Raw genomic sequence first — 20,724 nt, 5'->3', positions numbered from 1 at the left:
GCCTATTAAAAAATTTTATGCAGTTTCTTGTAGTACCTGGCCATTATGCCTTTTTGTTAGCATGGTCATGCTTTTAAAAAGTTTTTGTGGGATTGAAAACTATTGCTTGGGTCTCACTTGGCCAAGTATTCCGTCTCTCTTTTGTATGACCATGTTTCTCCTTCTGCACCTCACACGTCATTTGTATTTTTTCACAGTGCCTAACCATAGCAGTTTAAGAAAAATTGTTTTCACTGTGTGACTGATACAAGTAACAAGGTATTTTAACAAAGTGGTCTTCTTTCTGCCTCCCTCCTGGATAAATAGAGTAACCCATATCAGCTTCATTCATGCCAAGCAGTGTGGAACTGAACCAGAAATTTAAAGGTACAAAAATATGGCAGGCATATTATTACCCACCTGTATACAAGTGCTCCCTCACACTTCCCTGCCCCCGTTATTACATAAAGTCACATGACTCATGGCTATAACCCATGGTCTATGGAAGGAAACGATATAGGCACCTCCTGGACCAAAGCTTTCCCAAGTCCACATGGGACCCTTCAAACTCTTAAACTTTGTCAAAGAAGCCCCATGCTTCAGATAGTGCAACTACAAGAAGCAGAGCCTCCTTTAGCCTATGATCCTTTGTGACTGTGAGGAGCAAAAGCCCACACACCCACGTTAGACTAGTAGCATAAGCGAGAAATAAGTTTCATGTGTGGTAACCCACTGAGATTTTAAAACTGTTTCTTACCATGGCTCAGCCACTCTTACCTGAATAAAAAGAAATATATGTATATATTTAACAATGGCATGATCCTGATTATAAATCAATTAGTAATTAGGCATCCTTAACCTTAGAAAAATAATAATTTTCAAAATAACTTTAAAGAAAGAAATTTGGAAAGAAGATCGAGGGCATACTGAAAGAGCAGGAAACAAAGCAGCATTGGATAAGTGAAATAACATCCAATCAAGATAAAGTCAGACAAAAATAGAAATTTATGCCACTGGTTCATAACACACATAGAAAAGCAATATTCTAGGTTTCGTAATACCAGAGAACATACACCCTTGTTCCACATTAATGGCTACTGTGTATTATTATGTACTATGATTGTTTGTATTAGAATTCTAGACAGATGTTCACCAGCTGACAACATAACTTTTAAGAACGTCAAATAGAGAGAGGGACCATCAGATATTAGGCTGTGAAAATGGCAATCTTTATCAGTTGTTCTCAAACTTGAATGTGAGTAGGAATCACCTAGGGATTTGGTGAAAAAATACAGATTCCTGAACCCTGCCTCCAGCTAATTGTATACACTATGTCTAGAGAAATTCCACCCAAATGGCAATTTTAGTCAAAAATCCCAGGTGACTCTGATGTAAGTGGTCCATGTACCATAACTTTGAAAAGTATCATTTACTAGGAGCCCATCAGTAACTGGCTCCAACATAAATGTAAAACATACGCTCCACACATACTCCAATGCTTGCCCTTCCATTTAAATTTGTTTTATCAGAGTTAAATTTAATATTGGAGATTTTTCACTCTTTTTACATGTTAATATATGTTTTCTTAAACTCACACCTACATAATTCTTCCAGTAACTTGAATATTTATTTGATTGAAACAAAAATATTTTTCTAACAAGTATATATTTCTATGAGGATGGGTTTTCATTTTTACTATTAGTGACAGCATATTTTAAAGAGTTTTATTATCGTTCAATGAGAACAATCAATGAGGATTATTATAAGGAGTAAATGAGATATCATATTTAAAAGAATTAGAAGTATGTTTAGAAAATCCCAAGCCTGAAGCCTGAATAATACTAGATACTATTATTCACTAGAATATAAGTTTCATGAGAGTAGAAACTTCCTATGTTTTATTCATTTCTTTAACTTCTGCTCCAAGACATAGAGGATACTTGATAAGTATCTGTTGGGTGGATGGATGGAGGGATGGATGAACAGGACTATAAAATTGTTATTATTATCACCTACTTGGGTGGACACCATTCAAAAGTTCAAGGGTTAAAACCTCACACCTGGTGATAGTTTTAGGTTGTTTCACCATCTGTATTCCCTTCCTGGCCCTCCTCACCCTCATCCTCACATTTTCAGCACCCCAGCCAAGACACATAGTACTTTTTGTCCACAGTTCTCACAGGATGGCTTTTCAGAGTTGCCCCCATCTAGACCTCCATGAAGTGGAAAGACTATTCCTTGAACCCAAGGCATTGCAGGATCAATGCTCAGCATTGCAGGATCCACACACATGAGGTTAAGAACTAGGGAGGCCAATTCTGCAGCCTCAGGTGTGCTGGGAATCCGTGAGGCTGTCCAGCCCCTGCGTGGAATTAAACAGTCTCTGGTAGTGGACACACAATTGTAAACTTGTAAGTTGGGACACACAGGATGCTCCTTTGACCACGATCGCACAGCAACCTGGCAGAATGATGGGCTGCCACAGCCAAACCTGACATCAGAGAGTGTCATCATTATCTCTGTGTTCGTGAGGGAATAACAAAGTTGTGCAGAAGAGAAAACATTAGCTTAAATCTCTTCGTATCTTCTATAGACACCAGGCAGCTGGATTGAAAGAGATTTTGATTTAAAAAATAAGCCCTTCCAAAAAACCATATCAAATGCTTACTATCAAACACTGCAACACATCATCTAAAGAAATTCTGACTTGCAGCACAAGTTACAACACATCTGCTAGTAATTATTACAATGCTTTTATTCCCTAATTTTGAATAATGGCTGTGTTCCTACCTTTTAAACCACACAGATATACATTGTACATGACATTAATGTTACATTTGTTTCTCATTATACGTGTTTCTCATTAACAACTAATTAGTCTTGATTTTTCCCCTTAAATTATGTAGTATTAAAAGAAATAGACCTTAAAAAATGTCAACAGCAGTCAGAGTTAAGTCAATATTAAAGAAACAAAGAGTGCTGACCTATAGTTAACCTTGCAGGCAAGAGTAAAAATTCACCAAATTGCATGTTTAAATTAACCAAAAAAGAGTGTGAAAAAAAAAAAAGAAAAACATGTTTCACACTACATTTCCTTTGTGGAGGGAAAAAAAAAGATTAAATCTGCTACATTTGGGATGAAGCTGGATTATATTAAATTTGGACCACCAAAATGTTTTTATCCCTCTTTCCTGACTTGAAGATCTAAACAGTGTATGTTTCTTTAAAAAAGTAAAAATAAAAATCGCTTTCAGTAAATTATGCCACATTAAAAAAAATTTAATACATAAAGTGTTATTTTAATTTATCTTTTTAATTCAAGTATAACAGTTTTATATTAGTTTCAGGTGTATAATATAATGATTCCATAATTCTATGCATTACTCTTTATGTTATGTTTTTAAAATGTTACTTTTTAAAAGATTTTATTTATTTGAGAGAGAGAGCACAAGGCAGGTAGGGGCAGAGGGAAAGGGAGAAGCAGACTCCCCCACTGAGCAGGGAGCCCAACATGGGGCTCCATTCCAGGACCGTGAGATCATGACCTGAGCCGAAGGCAGACACTTAACCAACTGAGCCACCCAGGTACCCCAGAAATGTTATTTTTTAAACTCTAAAATATCGACGGCCAAACTAAAACATCCTAATAAAGTTACACAATTCTAAGTAACATGTTGGTATAAAACTGGAGAAAAATTTTCTTCTATTTTTCTGTTATGAATTCTAAAATGTTATGTGTCACCTGTTAAAAATAAAGGTTGTAATATTCATCCCATCTTTAACCCCTACGTCTGACTACACTAAACTTAAAAATATCAGGCGAGCCCAATGATGCCATGTCTAGCCCACTAATAATTTTAAATAAATTTTAAAATTGTCCTAATTATTTGACTAGAAGCAGAATAGCTCTAATTACTTACCCGGCCAACAACACGGCAGCATGGGAAGCAACGTCTATAGTTATATGGCTTCCTGCAGGGTGAGAAGGTACAAGTTCCACACGTCCCAGGTTTACCCTCCCCGTCAAGGGTTTATAGTAAAATAGTCCTGACATTGACGTCTCAAAGACCCAACAGCTGAAACCACATTAACAAGGTATTAACACTACAACATGCTCCATAAACTGTTACCAGCTGGAACAGGGGGTGAGCGAGGTGAGGTCTAGGAGCAAGAGACTAAAAAAGAAGTCATTTCACAGGTGGAAGGGACAAGAAACACAATAAGAACTTAAAGAATATTGATTTAGTTGGGGGGAGTTGTATCATTGTTTTATTTGGAGAACGAAGTCTTATACAGAACGATGTTCAAGTAATATATTAGCTACTCAAACCACTTGGAGCTATTTTATATTTTCCCTTTTGATGAATCTCAGTTGGGAGTTGGGAAAAGTTAAAGTTGTGCTCTTTGTTGTTGTTGTTGTCTGAGGGTCTATTTCTCAAAGGGACCCCAGTGACCCTGAGGCTGCTGTTCTGTGGGCCACACTTTGAGCAACAATGACCTAGATTTCCCTGCATGTTGGCAGGGGTTTCTACCAGATGGATTCATTCAAACAAAAATGGGAATTGGTCTGTTTTGCTCCAAGGCACCTAAAGAAGACTTAATGACTGGCTTCATTTTGTGCCTTTTTAATTATTTCTCTTTAGTATACTTTCGGTCATATCCTTCATGTTTCCTAGCTGCATTCCACAGAACCGTGGAGTATTTGATTATTGCTTTCTTTATGTCCAGTATACTCTGCATATTGGTTATTTGATTATTGATAAACATTCAAAACCTATTGCCTACTGTAGAAGAAAGAAGGCAGTCTCAGGCTGAGTGACAGATAATCAGGTAGCAGCCTCACTAACAAGCCATCACTGGCCACACCTGAGAAAAGCAGGATGCCAGGCCAGATGACTTCTCCAGGACTGAGACAATGTATCCTTAGTGGCAGCAATCAGATTTGGGGTGCTGATTCTTGTTCGTGCTAAATAACTCCACAGTAAAAATACTGACAGCAACCAAATGCCAACATTCATTTACTGTGTCCTTAATAAAGAGAAGTTGCATAATTTGTATGTGTCATCTCGATAGAACTTTTGTATATAGAATATATGGAGGAAAGATTTTCAGTGTAGCCTTTCTGCACAAAGTGAAGTTTTCAAAAAAGAGGAAAGGAATTAACCTATATCTAGATCTCGGGTATATTGGTTTCCTCCTCTATCTGCTTGCACAATAGAAAATGCTATTTAATAGACTTGAAAAACAACCTTGAGTGGCAGCTGGGTGGCTCCGTGGGTTAAGTGGCCAACTCTTGGTTTTGCCTCAGGTCGTGATCTCAGGGTCCTGGGATCCAGCCCCGTGTAGGGCTCCAAGCTCAGTGTGGAATCTGCCTGATATTCTCTCTCTCGCTCTCCCTCTGACCCTCCCCCTGCTCTCTGTTCTCTCTAAAAAATGAATAAAATAAATCACTTTTTAAATTTTATCTATTTATTTGTCAGAGAGAGAGAGCACACAAGCAGAGGGAGCGGCAGGCAGAGGGAGAGGGAGAAGCAGTCTTCCTGCCGAGCAGGGAACCTGATGCAGGGCTGGATCCCAGGACCCTGGGATCATGACCTGAGCGGAAGGCAGATGCTTAACCAACTGAGCCACCCAGACGTCAGATGTCCTATTCTCATGTCTTTGTGTAATCCCAAAGATTCAGAACTGTAAGGCAGAAACTCCCCTAAAAGCAGTAGGAAATAGCTGGATGAAACAACTAGTGGGTAGTAACAATGAAAAATTGGGAAACTGTGGAAAAATTCCAATTCCACATGAATCTAAATATCTGGGCTTTTCATTGGGAATAAGTATCAATCCAAGTAAGTGTTTGATCAGAAGTTATAAAAACTAGCAACTGGTCATCTCAATTAATTTGTCAGCCAGTTATTTTGGGGTCACATAATCACAAACATGACATGAAAGCTAAACGGAGGAAATAAACTATTGCTATTTTTATCACTTCTTTATTGTCATCAAAGGTTAATGAAAGATGCTATGAAAGAAAACTGGTAAGAAAAGGATAAGACTACATGACAAACTAAATTTAGAAGAGTGAATAAGGAAAAGGAAGCGCTCACATTAGTGAGCATGGCGAGCCATGAATATAACCGGGAGGCCATTGTGATGGAATTGTTCAGCTAGACAGCCAGAGAGGTGAAAAGCAAAGAATGGCAGTCTAAGGAAGGAAGGAGAGAGCGGATTCATATGCCTGAGCAGGGATGAAACATCATAAAACCACTAACATGTAGGAAATGATGGCAGAAAATATTAACATTCTGAAATATTAAAAAGTGAAAATAGAAATCCAAAATATTGAATATTTTACCCTAAACAAAATCTATGTATTAGTGCAAGGACTACAACAAGGGAGGGGGAAAAAGGACGTTGTATTCCTTTTGAAAAATCATCATCACGTAATTTAGGCAAGGAAAGTCTATGAAATTTAACAAAGCAAGATACCTTTAAGTAAAATGGCATTCATAAAGGTAGCTCAGCTACCTTCAATTAACCTCACTGAGACTGTAGAATCAAAAGAGCCTCTCACCAACACCTTATCACTGAAGATACACTGTTTTCATAAATATGGATAGCAGTAGTCACAGGACACTGTCTAACGTCTGCTTTCTTTTTATTAAAACCACAATTTAAAATACCATCAAAATGGACAACCCAAAGTCTAGGTCTAAAACTACAATCCCACTTTTGGGTGAATGAATACATTTTCAAACCAAAATTAATTTAAAATTTTAGCCCTAAGTAGGTAACTACCAGGAGTTACTTTACTTTTCTGTGATATAATGTTCTCCAAAAGTAATGTGGTAGAATAAAATATATATTTAGGATAAATCGTTCACTTTTTTAACAACCCCCCCCCCTTTTTAAATGTATCCCTTCTTAATACATTTTAATCCACTTATTCACTGAAAAATAAATGGGTGGAGGGTGCGGCAGGGGAGCGCCAAGTCAAGTCATTTAATTTTAGTCTTACAGTGACATCTAGTGGTCAACACTAGCTAATCTAGTCCAATTAAGTATAAAAATAGAAATTGCTGTGTTGAAAATGAGAGGTTATTTCAATGAGAATTTCCCGTTTCTATGTAAAGGCACAAAGCCCTTACCTGACTCTGTTTCTACCACCTTGTGTGTTCTTTAAGAGACTTAATTTTGTACTGTGTTTAGCAGCTTATTACTGGATCGTCTCTCTTGCCTACATGAGACCAAAAAAATACAAGCTTAAGCCTCGTGTTTGCTCTATTCATGTCCTTTACCCATACCTTATGTTATGAATGTACAATGAGGGTGATTCAAAATAAATATTCAATGTGTGGGCAAATTTTTTAAAACACACATGTGCACCAAACCTGCCTAATGGCAGTCTCTTTTTGCTTTCTCCCTCCTCGTGAGCAACTGAGCAAACCTAAAGACAGATTCCTTAGCCTGTCTCAACCCAGCCTTCCTATCCTTGGCTTCACCACACTGCAAAAGTTGAGAGCATGAAAATTGAAGTCAAGTAGATCTGCATTTTATTGCTAGGTCTTAAATATTATCTATGTGATCAGGAAACATTGCTTAACCTCTACAAGTTTCAACTTCTTCATTGAAGGAATGAGCTAGTCCCTACTGCACCGGGATTAAATTAAATGATATATGAAAAGCACTATAAAGTTTGGTTCATAGGAAGTGTTTAATATGTTTGGTAATTTGCTTTGCTAATTTCTTCCACTAGAATCACAACCAGTCAAATATCCTACCAGTTCCCAAACATTCTGTGCATATTCCAAGCTGTGTAACTTTATTCATGCTGTTCTCTTTGCTTGGAATCCTCTTTCAAGGGCTAACTCAAGTGTATCACCCCTCATGAAGACTCCCTCAGTACTGCCTCTTCTGCTCTAATTTCTCCTTTCTCTGGTTCAGAGCGGTGATTGAGTTCTTGACATGACTCACGCAGTTTCACAAATACCCCTCCCCACTGGATTTTTTTTTTTAAGATTTTATTTATTTATTTGACAGAGAGAGACACAGTGAGAGAGGGAACACAAGCAGGGGGAGTGGGAGAGGGAGAAGCAGGCTTCCCGCAGAGCAGGGAGCCCAATGTGGGGCTCAATCCCAGGACGCTGGGATCATGACCTGAGCTGAAGGCAGACACCTAACGACTGAGCCACTCAGGCACCCGTCCCCACTGGATTTTTAAGATACTTTAGGAGAGGGGCGCCTGGGTGGCTCAGTCGTTAAGCGTCTGCCTTGGCTCAGGTCATGATCCCAGGACCCTGGGATCGAGCCCCACATCGGGCTCCCTGCTCCGCGGGGAAGCCTGCTTCTCCCTCTCCTACTCCCCCTGCTTGTGTTCCCTCTCTCGCTATGTCTCTGTCAAATAAATAAATAAAATCTTTAAAAAAAAAAAAAAAGATACTTTAGGAGAAGGTCCATCCCAGAGTAAAAACACTGAACCATTTCGTATAATAGGCACTCAGTAGCCACTAGGCTTTTATAACCTTCATAATAGTTGGGAAGTGGATAACTTCAGATGTGTAGCATTTCTGGAAGCAAGAGTATAAACGCCAACCTTTACTCCAAAGTCAACCCACAGACCCAATTTTATTTGATGAAAATAGGATTTTCAAATGTTGTAAATAAGTGAAGAATAGATGCTTTCAAGTCATTATTAGTGGAAACTTTTCTCCCTGATTCCTTCTTGTTTTCAGGCAGAGACTCTGGTAGCCTGCCTCACCTCTTGCTCCATTTTCTTTCCACAAATTAGGAGTAACTGACTTGCTTGGTGGGTGGTGTTAATTTATGAAGTTCTATAAAGAATGAAGACCAAGGATTTTTCTTTCCTGATGCCCTGAACCAATGCAAACCAGGGATCCAGGCAAATGGAAATCCTCTAAACACCACAACTTCCCACCCTTGAAGTGTGCTATCCCAAGGGTTATAATCCAATGGGAGAGGGGCAGATGTGGAAAAGTGTCAATGAATCATTTCTAAACCACTTTCCCCAAAAGCTTTATCAGGGGGGCAAAAAAAAAGCAATGTTTTTAAATCTGTATCTACTTAACCAATGTTGAGCTCTCAACTAAATTCAGAAAGAGGAAAGGAGTATCAAATTAGCCTTTTTAAACCCTAACAAGTTGCATCTAGGAATTTTACAACTTCTATTTCCTCCTTGCCCCAGAGATTTTGAACAAAGTACCACAACTTTAAATAAAGACAGGATCTGACCCTGTACTCGCATGACCCTGCCTTGCTCTCCTCATCCTAATCCCAGCCTTTCTGAATTATAAGCCTTCTACACAGGGTGCTTCCTAATAATATGTAAGTGAAAGGCTCAAGGAAGCATGGGCCAGAACTGCCAAATTATAGTGCCCCATCACTCTGGCAAGAGAAGCGTTTTTTATGCCAGCATTTAAGCACAGGGTGTAAGGAAGACCAGAGTCCTTTTTTAGAGCTGGGCTGGCAGAGAGGGGTAGTTACTAAGCTGGGATTGTTAAATCTGGAAGGTAGGACTCTGGGGCAGCCAACAAGCGTCTTCTCCATGATTTGAAAAGGGTTTGCATGTAGAACAAAGCCTACCAGAGACAACAGAGATAAAAGCTCGCTAGAAAAAGAGAGTCCAGAGATACTAAGCCCCCTTCCAGGATGTGAGGTTCTAGTTCTTTTAGCAATTCCTTCTGGCATGTGAGCTATTCCAGCTATAAGAGCCATCACATTTCCTTTCCGCTCAAGGTAATTTGAATTGAACTTTTTTCACGTGTCCAAAAGAATCTTGATCAATTTTAGGATTTCATCATTAAAGGTTCTTTAAGGGGCGCCTGGGTGGCTCAGTAGGTTGTCTGCCTTCAGCTCAGGTCATGATCCCAGGGTCCTGCGAGGAGTTTGCTTCTCGCTCTTTTTCTCCTTCTCCTTCTCCCTCTGCCCCTTCCCCCACTCGTACTCTCTCTCTCTCTCTCTCTCTCAAAAAATAAATAAAATCTTAAAAAGAAATAAAGGTTCTTTAAGGTCTATTATTATCACCAAAAAAAAACCTTTTTCCTGAATTCTTTTAGCTGGTCTAATGCCTAGAACCTTCAGTTCCAGGATAGCATGTGCTCCTACATAGAGAGCTAATTATTGTCCCATGACAAATGGGAAAATATTTAATAGCTTGACATATGTCCTGTGATCCAAGACACCTGAGGAAGTGCTATAAACTATCACAAGTTTCCATATAAAAACAGCGCCAAGTGAAGTTAGGAACAAGATGAAGTTTGTCATTAATGTCCTAAAACTTCTTTCCAAATTCCTCTATGTACTTTTAACCAAGCCTCACAGACATTGTGTCTCCAAACATTCCTTAATATACCTGGTTTTAGGAGAAGCTGTGGAATAATAAAATGACTACAAGGCATCTAGAATTCTTCCCCCAAAGTGTCCAGGAAGCTTAATAAAGCCAGTAGGGGAGAAATCCTACTTTGTGTGAACCCTATCAAGAAAATTTGTCTTCATAAAATATCAGACACCTACTTTCTTCAGGGAAATTAGAACTCAGAGATAATGGGGTTATAGAGAAACTCTTCCTCCAAGGGTTCTTGGCCATGACTGGGTTCTCTTAGTAGCTGATTCTGTAGGCCTACACAGATAATGGGGCACTCAGCCTGGATGCATCACAGAAGAAGAAGCCTCATTTATTTTTTAATTACCATAAAGTAAAATTGCTTGTAATGACTTTTACTTTTTAAAAAGTGAGAGAGAGAGTGCACAGTGGGGAGGGGCTAAGGAAGAGGGAGAAAGAAACCCAAGCAGACTCCCTACGGGGCTTGATCTCAAGACAGTGAGATCAGACCTGAGCCAAAACCAAAAGTGGGAGGGACACTTAACTGACTGCACCACCCAGGCACCCCCCAACTTTTTACTATAACAGTATTTCACACATGACTTGAAAAAAAATATTTTCAACATATGGTATTCTTTCTGTAAGTTATTTTGAAGTTTGGAGAATTTTATGTCACCTAAAAAGTGTTCTAATAATAAAAAGTGTTCTAATCTCTTTGGAAATATTCCACTCCTGATTAGCCTGAAAATTTGAGACTCAAATAGTCAATTAACATTTTAGTCATTCATTGAACCAATATTTAGTGAGCACTTACAATACACTAGGTTCCATGCTAGTTGCTACATGAGATTAAAGGGACATAAAATATCTTCTCCCTAACTATTTAGAAAATGTTGCTTGTAATGATTTTGTCATCTTACATAGCTAGAAATCTGTAAATTTTTATTTAAAAATGCTTAAATTTTGTTTAAAGAGAGGGTAGAGTTTTGCATTGCCACCCATAGATCTCAGCAGAACAGGGTCCAGAGGGTTTACTCTGTGCTCATTGCTAGAGTAGGCCCTAGGGAACTTCGTAAGACACAGATCTCCCTTTGGTAGCTCCGAGTATGGCACAAATAAAGGTTTAAGGGCTTTTAAAGGCTGGAAACGTGGGACTCAGTCTATAGAAACTACAAGTGACAAAGGAGGACTGCTGTGTGCAGGTTGTGCCCTGGTGAGGTGGTGCTGAAATCTGTCCTTTAATTTCTAACCGAACTGATGTCCTGGCACCACTTTCTAATTGTCCCACCCAGTGGAGGATCCCTTTCACAATTTGTCCAGGAAAAAACAGGATATACTAGATGATGCCCTAGAAAAATGACAGACCCGACAACACAAGCAAAGTTGCAGATGGAAGTCATTTACTCATCAGATGACCTTAGAATAGGGATTGTCTCCTGGATTATCACAAAGATCCTTTCAGAAGAGCCCTGGTGAAAAAGAATCCTATAGTTAAAAAGGCAAGCAGAAAAGAGGGAAATAACTTAGATAAGTATAATTAAGGTCATTAAAAACTTACATCTAGAAAATCCCAATTATGACATTTTTAATAAAAAGAAATTAGAAAAACATATGTGTTTTCTAATTTGTAAAAACTTCATAGGCATCTGCCAGTTTTGAAGGCTTTTTCCTGTGTTTAAAATTATATATATACATATATTATATATATAATTATATATGATATATATATTAAATCTTACCATATATTAGCATATATATGTATATATCTCAAATCTTGACATATATTAGCCAATTTCTATGGTTAAGAAAAATGGCAAACTTATAAATTAAGTTTTGTTTTCACTGTTTATAAAGAACTAGCATATATTCAATGAAGCACAAAATATATGCTGAACCTGAGTAGTAGAAATCTAAGGTATACGACCTGAACTTAGAGAACTGTATGGATATTTTTCTACACATATAGCCACTAATGTCTTCAATAAGGCTTACAAATTTAGTGAAAACACTGACACCATTATACTACATTATGCTTAGCCTCTTCTAAAACATTTTGTGTCGGGGAGAGCTTAGTTTGTCAACTGTGTCATGGTAGTGTAATGCGGACACATTCCTACCTATCCTGAAGTGATTACAGTAATGCACTGAGGGCTCTGAATTCATTCAGAACAGTTGCTTCCTCCGCCCTTCCCCAGCTCAGCCCTGGCTTGCTATACTATGATGAAAATAATATTCCTATACCCATCTCAGGCCCTTACTTCAGAGAAGGACACCATGGTAGAGGAGAACTAAAAGACTGAAATCATTAAAGATGGGAGGGGCACCTTGGTGGCTCAGTCGGTTAGGTGTCTGACTCTTGGTTTCAGCTCAGGTCATAATCACATGAGAATGAGCCCTGCATTGGGCTTCCTGCTCAGTGGGGAATCTACTTGAAGATTCTCTCCCTCTGCCCATCCCCCCACTCACACTCTCTCTTTTTCTCTCTCTCTCAAATAAATAAATCTTTTTAAAAATCATTAAAAATGGGAGTGTACAATGATACTTAGGAAAGTATCATTTCCTTTCACTTAGGAAAATGTTTATAAAACTAAACATGTACCTTTGCTACGACCAGCCATTCCACTCTAAAGTATATATGTAAGAGAAATGAAAACATATAGCCACACAAGGACTTGTAGTGATTTAACTCATAATGGTCAAAAGCTAGAAACAGGTGTCCATCAACAAAGGACAAACAAATTATAGTCATTACATTTGAGGTAATACTCAACAATGAAAATACATGAGCTACTGATAGAACAATATGGTATCATGCTCAAAAACATGCTCAGTGAAAATCTTACAAAGAGTGTAGATATGAACGATGCCATTTATAGGAAATTCTAGAAGAGTGCAGCTAATCCTGAAAAAAATCAGAACTGTGGGGTGCAAGTAGGGATTGACTGGGAAGGGGCACAAAGGAAATTTCTGGGTGATGGGAAGTGTTTTGAGTTACATAGGACTATGCATTTGCCAAAATCATCAACTTGAAAACTTCAGAAAAGAATTTAACTGTCTATAATTTTACCTCAAAAAATCAAATACTAAATTCTAGTGTCCATTTTGTTAAAGTGCTTAGTAGGTGAGGGGTGCTAATTGGTATCTGTACCAGAAAATTTATTTTTAAAATGCATCAAAAAATATAGGATGGAATGATGGATGGATACAGCCTCAATTTTTAAAAATCAACAATTAATGGATATCAAACATCCACAATGAAGTAACCAATCAAAGGAGCAATTTTTAGTTAGAATTTCAGGTATTCACCAGTCCTATTTGCCCTTGTACTGCTGATTGTTGGAACTGTGGCAGGTCTCAAATCACAGCCCACCTCTTGTGTGGATACCAACATCCACTCAAGGAGCTTTATACCACATGTAAGTCAGTCCGCCAACACTCAAGAATCACCCCAGGTCAAGGAGGATGAAAATTTTCTAGAGGGGAGGGTGGTGGGGGGATGGGTTAGCCTGGTGATGGGTACTAAAGAGGGCACGTATTGAATGGAGCACTGGGTGTTATACGCAAACAATGAATCATGGAACACTACATCAAAAACTAATGGTGATTAACATAACATAATAAAATTTAAAAAAAATTTACTCAGCTAATGCAGAATGAGAATTTATCAAACTAGAAAGAACCATTCTCAAATTCCAAACTTCTTTTAAGTTAGGATAAGAGAGTCCCCTGAGTCCTTTAGAACTGATTCTTAAAACAAAGGTCTTGCTCATCAAAAATTATGAGGATATTAAGATGATCTTATTTATCTCCTTGGGAGAGCTTAGGACTTCCCTCACAAATGCTAGCCATCCTGAGTACTGGGAGGACATTTTTAAGATCTCCTTTAGCATATACATCTCAACATTTGAAATGTTTTTTGTACTCAGCACATGATCCTAGTTATAGGATCTTCATCTAACCTTTTTTTTTTTCTTTATTTCATTTCACACAAATAAGGACTGCAAACTTTTATGACTTTGCCTTCTTTAGGATTTATTTTATTCCAGAATTTAGAGAATGACTACTGTGTCATATAGAATCCAAACAACCCCATCTGGTACAATGAGTAAAATAATTTTATGAATGATTAGAATTTGCACTTGCATATATATGCCCTTCACCTGAAATATTTCCTGCTTCTTCGAGGTAGAGCAGTACGGAAATTGCTGGGGTTTTCTCTTTCAAAACCCAACTCCTTAATAATGTCTCATGAATCATCACAATTCTCAGCAGTCCTTTTGTAGGAGATAGAGACTACAAAATCTTCTTGTCAAAAGGAACCCAATCCTCCAATATAGACCACAATTCAGAATTTGTCCAAAACTAAGGATCTATTTTTATAACTCCTAAGATGAACCCAAGATGCAGATTAGAAATAGAATTATTTCTTTGCTATATGCTATTTTGAAGAATTATTTATTCTGGCTCTGAAGGATTTATCTCAAGGGCAAACAAAACTGAAAGTTAAAATAAATTAGCACAATGAAATACCACCTTACATCGGTCAGAAAGGCTAAAATTAACAACTTAGGAAACAAGAGATGTTGGCAAGGATGCAGAGAAGGGGGAACCCTCTCACATTGTTGGTGGGAATGCAAGCTGGTGCAGCCACTCTGGAAAACAGTATGGAGGTTACTCAAAAATATGAAAATAGAGCTACCCTATGACCCAGCAATTGCATTACTAGGTATTTATCCAAAGGACATAAAAACAGTGATTTGAAGGGGCACATGCACCCCAATGTTCATAGCAGCAATGTCCACAATAGCCAAAATGTGGAAAGAACCCAGATTTCTATCAACAGATGAATGGATAAAGAAGATGTCATATATATATTCAAAGGTGAGACACACAAATGGTAAACTCAGAAGCACAGAGACTCACAAAAGGAAAACAATTAGTAGACTCCATAGGGTTGCCAAAGCCACTACATGCAAAAGCCAACTGTTGAAAGAGCAAAGTCACATGAGAGCAGTAGCCGGAGCAGTAGCTATTATGGAAGCTGAAATAGAAAGTAGTGGAACCATTAGGAAATTAAAACTTTACACACACACACACACACACACACAATGGAATATTACTCAGCCATAAAAATAATGAAATCCTGCCATTTGCAGCGACATGGGTGGAACTTGAGGGAAATACGATATGCAAAATAAGTCAGAGAAAGACAAATACTGTATGAGTTCATTCATTTGTGGAATTTAAGAAACAAAACAGATGAACATAAGGGAAGGGAAGGAAAAATAAGATAAGATAAAAATAGAGGGTGGTAAACCATAAGAGACTCTTGACTACAGAGAACAAACTGAGGGTTGCTGGAGGGGAGGAGGGTGGGGGGATGGGGTAACTGTGTGATGGGCATTAAGGAGGGCACTTGATGTAATGAGCACTGGGTGTTACGTGCAATTGATGAATCACTAAATTCTACCCCTGAAACTAAAAATACACTATATGTTAGCTAAATTGAATTTAAATTAAAAAATTTTAAAACAACAACAAAGTGGCAGATATAACTTTGATAGTTCTTACTGTTCTTTCAGAGGTGGCTAAAATTGAAGAAAAGTCCCTGAATTCAACTAGTTGTTCTCCTTCTATAAAACAGCCTGCTCAACAGATATGTAACATTTCCCAGAGACTTCTTTTAAGATTTGATTTATTCAAAATATGCTTTAGCCTTTGATATTCAAGAAAATGACACTGATACTGAAAGCTCCACGTAAATTATCAGAGGGTCAGAGAACCTAGCTTCATACTCACTTTCCTTATCCTTGAATCAGAAAATGTGCCAAACACAAAACCTTTTTCACTTTTAATCCATGAATCTAAGCAAATGTGCAGACTGAACTGTAAATTAGTTGGATGCTGTCAGTACCCCATTGGCCATGCAATTTTGAACCCCAAATGCTAGCCTTATGCAATGAATTTTCCAGGACCAATTTTGACGTTTTGATATAAAACCTCTTTATCAGCTTACAAGGCTAATAACTCCTTTATTTGAGCACAAGTATGAGAGTGTTATGTGTGGTGTACAGAAGAGAAAGTGTTAACAAAATAGATTAAGAAGAGTCAAATAAAAGTCTTACTTTTTTTTTTTTTTACCATATCCTTTAACTGTTTAGAATGAACCAACTCTGCAAGCAAATCTAAACTATCAAGTGGCATAAGACTTAGCTGACTCACTATTCAAAAAGCATTTATTGAGGTCCTGCTTTGTACCAGGGCTAGAAGAAACAACTACTGAAGATACGTTTGTAGCCCTAAGAAGTAATGATCACGGATCAGCTGGTAGAGCACAGCAAGGGACTTTGATATTTATCCTCTCTTGCACTGAAATTCTTCATGGTAAAAGTAAACAGGAAAACATTTTGGTCAGACATCTCTAAATTCTCTTGTAGAGCTGAAATTTTGTGGCCTTATAAAGTTATTATATTTTCTCTACTGTGATAGAATTTTTTGAAGTTGGAGGAAAAGTGAGAAGCCCAGTTTAATATAGTTGAAGTTAGTTTGCTGTATGAATTGAAGAATAACAAAAAAATAATCTCAACACCTTTACGGTAGCAACCCAGCCCACTCTTAGTCTTCTGAAATGTCAAGTTTTAATTTCCTAATGGCTCCACTACTTTCTATTTCAGCCTCCGTAATAGCTACTGTTCCGGCAACTGCTCTCACCTGACTCTGCTCTTCTTTCAACAGTTGGCTTTTGCATGTAGTGGCTTTGGCAACCCTATGGAGTCTACTAATTGCTTTCCTTTTGTGAGTCTCTGCTTCTGAGTTGTTTACCATTTATGTGTCTCACCTTTGAATGCTTTAAGGAGATCTAACCAGGTCCAGTCTCCTCTCTCTGCTGCAGAACATCCTGTTTCCTGAGGTTCTCATGCCATGACATGTCACCCACAGATCACTGGCCAGGGCAGTGCTGCCTTTCTCTGATGCAGGTGCTAATCCTCGGTCCAGTCACCTGTGCTCCCAAACAAGGTCTCCCCTATGGCCAGGGTAAGAAACCACTATGCCTGTGTCCTTCGGAAACAAAACATGGAGGTAGGTGGCATTAAAACAATTACCTAATATACCTGGAAACCATAAATTTTCTCAGACTATACCTAGACCATCAGCAACTTAAATCACATCTAGTACATCCATAAGGATAAAATTCAGAAAATTGGGTGGGCCATCTCTATAGCAATGGCAAAATAAGGAAGTCTTCATCTCTAAGTTAGAATACTACCTCGAAAATGTTACGTGTAAAAGCAGAAGTTAAAAGAAAAAAAATTTTTTTAACTCACATATTACCTTTTCAAATTATAAGCTCAAAGTTATTAAGATAATAAAAATATAGACAGAGTTTCTGATGGAAAATCTAAATGTTAAAAAAAATCTAGCCACAAAGATCAGAAACATTTATCAGAGGGGCTTATGTTTCTGATAAATATTAAATGTGTAAGGCAGAACCACTGAGAACAATAAATACTTTATAGCTGGCACTTTGTCAAACCTATAAGTGGCTCTGCCTTAGAATTTTACATCATCACTGAATTTACAGTCATTTGATAAGTGGAACAGGACAAGAATTACTTCTTTCTAAATCTAAACCAGGTAATAAATCTAACATCAGGATTCTTCTTATTGTCTGTTATCATCTGATGACAATGCCTTTTACCTTCATTGTCTTGGCAGAAATATGTTATGTAAAATTATAATGTCATATCACTCATAGTGATTTAACACTATCCAGCCCATACCATTTTAATCAATCAAAATTGTCGCTTTTTAGTGTAATGATTTTGTGGTGAATTCCCTGTGTTTAATATGATATATGGTCCTATCTGCCCATTGATTTACTATTCCCTTCCAAAGTCTAACAGCTCAGGAAGCTGTTCTTGCTTTTGGGCATCTTTGGAATTAGCAAACAAGAATAATTTGTGGTAATAAAAACGCTAATTTCCATGGCACAATGAAAGCTGGAAAAAATATCTTAAGTGATGGTAGCTGCAGCTACTTTTAAGTGCAAATAAAGGATGGTTTTGTGAATTAAAATCACAGAAGACCTACAGACTTCGGCTCTGTATCTACAGATGATCAAGTCATATGTAATACTACAACCACATACCTCAATACTTGATTTTTCCTTTATGCTACCAAGAAAACTCAAGAACATACAAAGTATTCCCCTTTATTAAATGCAGGTATACATTGCACAAATTTCTTTGTTCTTCCAAAAAATTGCAAGATAGTTTAAAGTGATTTTATTAATATTTATAAATCTTTTCAACTAGAGCTAAGCTAATAAAAATCAACCCCAGTTCCTATTCCTCAACTATATCATGCATTTAGGATTGGCTACAATGCAGTAACAATCAACCACCAAATCTCAGCGGCCAAAACTATAATTTCTGGCTCATACTATGTACCCCAAACAGATCCACAGTCATTTAGGGACTCAGTCGCTCAGGGACCCACGCTACAGACTCCACATAGGTCACCAGAGAGTCACTGAGGGAGCCCAGTTTATGCAGGCTCTACCATCTTAGGTCTGCACCATCTGGAATACGTAGCCTTCTGAGACACCATAGAAGGGGATGAGAGAGCTGCGGGTCCCGAGCTAGTGATTACATGACTAAATTATAAGTCTCTCATGCTCATAGCTCACTGGCCAGAACTAGTTACATGGCTCTTCCCAAATGCAAGGTTGAGAGAAAACATAATCCTTCTGTGTGCCTGGAAGGAGAAAATAGGATAGGGATGAGCTTAAGAAATCTAAAACTTACATATTTTTAAAGAATGAAAAATTTCCAAGTTTATTATAGGCAACTCTCCTTGATTCTCCTTGTAGAATCTTGAATATCATGTACTTCCTCTGGAATTTATAATGTTATGCATTTACAGAGAAAGTTACCTGTATGACAATAAATAAATGAACAACTGATTCCATTATTTAAGCTGGCATATATATTTAAAAGAGAAAGCAAATATTCTGCCTATAGTTTAAGCTAATGAAAGTACTTATCTTTAAATTTTATAAACCTTACTCCAATTGGCAAAGCAATTAAAATAATTTGAAATAAAATTTTTCATTCTGATGCCCAATCATTCCAATTCTGGCTTGTTGAAGCATAAACACAGATTTTAAGCACAAAAATATTAATAAGAGATCTAACAGGATCTAATATTCCAACATATTAAATTCAATAGCAGCAGAGTGAGTTGAGCTTTTTCAAACTTGTTAAAGCTCCCTACTGTTACTGCTTCCCCCAGTCAGGCCAGGTGCTGTCGCTGCAGGTCCCAGTGGGCAGAATCAAGACCTCCTGGGTTAAGCTGGTTTTCTGAGGCCCACCCTATGCTGATGGGGAGAAGAATATGAGAGTTTATTCATTCATTCAGCAAAAAAAATTATTGAATACCTACGATGCACCAGGTATCTGCCATACTGAGAATACAGCAATAATTGAAATAAATCATACCCCCCCCCCAAAAAAAACAATTCTTCTTTCTTGGACTTCACATACTAGTGAGAGAGGAGGACAAACAAGATTAAGGGGAGCCATAGAATAAAAAAGCAAATAAATGAGGAGGAAAATTCCAAGTAATGATAAATGCTATTAAAATAAAGTCAAAGGAAAGGATAAAGACAGGAGTGGAATTTGGAGCTACTTTGGAGTGGATGGCCAGAAAAGATCTCTGAGGATCTGACATTTGAGCTGAGAGAAGGAGGGTATGAAGGAGCCAGGACAGAGAACTTTGGGTTGGAAAAAACCTAAAGGCAAAGGTCCTAAGGCAGAAAAAAGCTTGGCATAAGACAGGAAAACTAGGGGCACCTGGGTGACTCAGTTGTTAAGCGTCTGCCTTCGGCTCAGGTCATGATCCCACAGTCCTGGGATCGAGCCCCACATCGGGCTCCCTGCTCAGCGGGAAGCCTGCTACTCCCTCTCCCACTCCCCCTGCTTGTGTTCCTGCTCTCGCTATCTCTCTCTCTCTGTCAAATAAATAAATAAAATCTTTTAAAAAAAACTTAAAAAAAAAAAAAGACAGGAAAACTATCAGGGCCACAGGGGTAGGAAATGAAGAAAACTGGTAGATGGGCCAAATTAAGACAGAATCAGAGAAAAATAAGAAAACAATCCCCAGATTTTTCAAACCATTAATGTGGTGTAGAACAGAAAATTTCATGTGGTGATTAATAGTTGTTACTAAACAAGTTCAGTAGGACTGCTAGGACAACAGAGAACATAAAAACTCATCCTCCAATTCCAAAAAGCATTCTATAAGAGGTTTAGGTAGTTAAAATGACTGAGTGATCAGAATAAACTGAAGGGCTGTGAGGGGAGGAATAAGAGATTGAGTCTGTCTTGAGAAATTTACAAGACAATCTGCAAAAA

The 20,724-nt window shown here is 37.9% G+C and overlaps 1 long non-coding RNA gene across 1 annotated transcript; it reads right to left on the bottom strand.

Moving 5' to 3' along the window:
* Positions 1 to 863: 863 nt before the first annotated feature.
* LOC118016999 lies at positions 864 to 19,293 on the bottom strand. The gene is made up of 3 exons (XR_004681009.1): positions 19,117 to 19,293; positions 17,148 to 17,368; positions 864 to 2,583 (listed from the first exon to the last, which is right to left on the bottom strand). It is a non-coding gene; the product is annotated as an uncharacterized LOC118016999 (long non-coding RNA).
* Positions 19,294 to 20,724: the final 1,431 nt, after the last annotated feature.

Source organism: Mirounga leonina, unplaced genomic scaffold (assembly GCF_011800145.1).
Source record: "Mirounga leonina isolate KUSES-001 unplaced genomic scaffold, KU_Mleo_1.0 Mir_168, whole genome shotgun sequence".
NCBI lineage: Eukaryota > Metazoa > Chordata > Mammalia > Carnivora > Phocidae > Mirounga > Mirounga leonina.
Note: the sequence above shows the minus strand (reverse complement) of the source record. Positions and strands in the feature narration are given on the sequence as shown.